At 42.8% G+C, this 3,727-nt stretch overlaps 1 pseudogene across 1 annotated transcript; it reads left to right on the top strand.

The window, feature by feature from the left end:
• Positions 1–2,196: 2,196 nt before the first annotated feature.
• Positions 2,197–2,714, top strand: LOC311184103 (small ribosomal subunit protein eS8-like; annotated as a pseudogene). Its single transcript has one exon. The product of its transcript is annotated as a small ribosomal subunit protein eS8-like (transcript).
• The last annotated feature ends 1,013 nt before the right edge of the window (positions 2,715–3,727 follow it).

The following is a 3,727-nucleotide window of genomic DNA, read 5'->3' as shown; positions in this document are numbered from 1 at the left end:
GATTTGTGATCACCAGCAGGGACACCCTCTTCTACCGAGGGCTGTGGTTCACAAGGCTGCTACGAAAGAGCCCCTTCTTGTCCAGCCCACCTCCCTCTTGAACTGGAACTGGAGTAGACAATGGGACAAAGAGTAGACAAAGGCAGGAAAGGGTGTGGGCCCAGAGCAAGGCCCAGAAGCTGCCCCAAGTCTAAAGCACTTTCCAGTGGGGTCCCACAGAAAAGGGTCAGAATCAACCAGACAAGTCTGGGAGGAAAAGAGCAAAATCAAAATCAAGGTAAAAGCCACCATTGTCACCTCCCCACGGGTCTCTCACCCACATCTGTGTCAGCCAGTCCACGACCAAAAGGCAAGTGCAGTTTCTTCACATGTCTCTCGGCTCCGTGTGCCTACTCCAGGTCTCCTTCTGGCTCCATCCTGCTCCTTCCTTCTCAGTCTCCTCTGCAGCTTCTTCTCTCCCTGCTCTGCTCCACCCTCCCTTGGGTGGGGCAGGGAACCTGAAACTTCCCCTCCACTCCTGGGGGCCACCCTGTACAATGTGAGGAGATCCCTATTTGGGGGAGAACAGGAATATGTGCCATCTGGCCAGGGAAGCAAAACCAACCAGGCTTGGTTCAAGTAGACTCTGAGAGGGGGAGGAACAGCAAGAAGGGGGTCAAAATTATTCCATTTCTTGGTGAGAAAAGATGCTTCTCAAGAAGGAGGAGGAGGCTTGGGGGGCCTCAAGACATACATTTTTATCTCAGATGGTGGCCAGATCTGAGATGCCTTTGAGAAATCTATGGCAGCAGTTAGGTGAACTGGATATTTATACTTTAAGCCTAAAGGAGCGGTCTTGGCTGGACATTAAAGGAAGCAGAGGGTGACCCAAACACTCATGGTAATTACACCTCATCGCAACTCCCAGGTGTGGCTCTCTCAAGACTGTGGCCTTACTGGGGGCAGAATCTGACTCATTTCTTTGCCCAAAGTACAGGAAACTGCAAGATTGCTTGGAAGCTAAAGAAGTATTTACCCCCCCTAAAACAACCCCTTCAAATAGACTCCATTTGCTCTTTTTACTCAGACCGGTTTGTCTTTCCAAGCAACCCTGACCACCACCTTGGCTGCCCCCAAGTTGGCCAGATGTCTTCAGCTCTAGTCAATCTCCTGCTGGAAATTCCAGCATCGTCTGGTTTAACCGTGGAGACCCAGGTTACCATATGGGATTGACAGGAGGTGAAGAAGGCCGCCTGGCGACAGCCAGAGGCACCAGAGCCTGGCAGAGCCTGCAGTCTGGGAGAGGAGAGGGCACTGGTGGGTCCTGGGAGAAGCAGCCCAGCAGTGCCAGCTGGCAGGGACAAAGAAAGGCACAAATTTAGAACTTCAGTTCTGACTTCAATTTCAAAAGGAAATTTTTAATTTTTACTTGTAAAGTTTTGAGATTTCACATGTGTTGTTACCAATGATACTGACACACCAAAAAAAAAAAAAAATCCACTAAAAAGGTGAACCTCCTTAAAGCAGAATCTAAAATTCACTGCAAATAGTAGAGTGAAAAGCCTATATTTAGAATTTATTTTCAACATCAAAGCTAAAAATAATTTTAAAATAGTATTATTGTCTCTTGCCTGCCTGTGACTATGCAGGTAACCCTATTTTTCTCCTTTTCCTAATGAACCTGTCCTTTCATAATGTAAAAATAAATAAAATAGCATTAATTTGTAACATTTCATATCTTAAAATAGATCTGGTTTATAACAATTATTAACAATTATAACATTATTAACAATTTTTATATTTACTTTTTTTGGATACAATATTTTAAGGTAAGTTATAGGTATGTTGACATTTCAACGTGAATCTTTTCAAGGTGACACTAACTTGTAGAAATAACATCATCATGTCACCTCAGAAAAATGACAAATTTTCCCTAACATCATCTCATACCCAGACCACAGTCAACTTTCCAAAATATTATCCAAAAAAAGAAAGAAAAAAGAAAAAAAAAAGACTTACAGTCAGTTTGTTGAACAAAGATCCAATCAAGAACCACTCAGCGCATGCAACTGCCAATTTCTAGGTAGCCCTGATCAGATATGGAACTGTCTGAAATGGTAGACAATGGCCATGTATTGCAATCTAAATTAATCAGAAATAAGTAAATAATAAAATTATATTAAAAATGTAGCTCCTCTTTGTGGCCAGCACAGAGCAATGGGCTTCTCTCGGGACAACTGGCACAAATGCCACAAGGCCAAGGGTAAGAGAAAGCCCTACCTCAAGAAGCGAAAGTCTGAGTTGGGACGCCCAGCTGCTAACACTAAGATTGGCACTCGGCGCTTACACACAGATCGTGTTTGGGGAGGCAACAAGAAGTACTGAGCCTTGAGGCTGGATGTAGGGAACTTCTGTTGGGGCTCTGAGTGTTGTACTTGCAAAACAAAGATTATTGATGTTGTCTACAATGCATCTAACAACGAGGTGGTCTGCACCAAGACCCTGGTGAAGAATTGCATCGTGCTTATTGACAGCACACCATACTGGCAGTGATATGAGTCCCACTATGCACTGGCTCCTGATGAGGAAGAGATGACTAAAAAGGATCAAAGAAAATTCAGAAGAAATATAATGAAAGAAAAAAGAATGCCAAAATCAGCAGTCTTTTGGAGGAGCAGTTCTGGCAGGGCAAGCTTCTTGCATTCATTGCTTTAAGAACAGGCCACTGTGGCTGAGCAGATGTGCTCGAGGGCAAAGAGCACATAGGCAACCCATTTTATATCCGGACCGGAAATACAAATAAGGCCCAGAAAGACAAATAAGTCCTCCTCCCTCCTCTCTCAGCTGATGTAATCAAGGTCTTTGTTGTTCAAAATAAATAAATAAATAAAATAAAATAAAAATGTAGCTCCTCAGTCTCAGTAACCACATGATAGAATATTTCTGTCCCTATGGAAAATTCTCCTGTGCAGGACATTGCTGTGCAGGCATTCTCCTTGTTCTAGTATGCTACTGTCTTCCTTCTTACATGGAATGCTGGCTTGTTGAAGAGATCTGCCCCATTGTTTCATAGAAAGTCCCACCTTCTAGATGCGTCTGATTGTTTCTTCATGCTGTCATTTAATTTTTTCCTCTGCATCATGTATAAACTCCAAGTCAGACCTAAAGAAATAATTCAATTTCATTCTAAGATCAAGCAGGGAATGCATCAAGTGTGGATTTGGCATAGAGACGATCAGTTTTCCTACAATGTATTGTGGTGCTGACAATACTGTGGTGTGATCAGATCTCTTATCTTCACCCCAAAAGTGTCCAGAAAAATCATATCCTATCTCAGCCACATGGTTTTGATATCCAAGTTGCTCTATGCCCTTGGACCTAAGATTTCATCAAAGTCACATTTAACTGCTTCAAAAAATTTATGTTCTACAAGACCCTAATCTGGCTTCATAGAATATTTTCAGAGCCATCAGTGAAAGCCTGGGCAGCCAGAGAACTGATGCCAGGAGATGGGCCCTCTTGGCAGTCCGTGTGACATCAGACTTGACCAGCCCAGCAGTGAGCAGTCTCATGTAATGGCTGCCTCGTAGGACCACAGCTCATATAAAGTGCAACACTTAAGGAACTCTGATAAAAAAAAAAAATCAGAATTTTTAAGACAAAGCATGAAGGGATTCTTTTTTGTTATTTATCTGAGTTCTTCACTTTAAAAAGATTATTCAATTGACTTTAGATGTAGAAGTCATAC

This window comes from Talpa europaea, assembly GCF_964194135.1.
Source record: "Talpa europaea genome assembly, chromosome: 1".
NCBI classification, from domain to species: Eukaryota; Metazoa; Chordata; class Mammalia; order Eulipotyphla; family Talpidae; genus Talpa; species Talpa europaea.
Note: the sequence above shows the minus strand (reverse complement) of the source record. Positions and strands in the feature narration are given on the sequence as shown.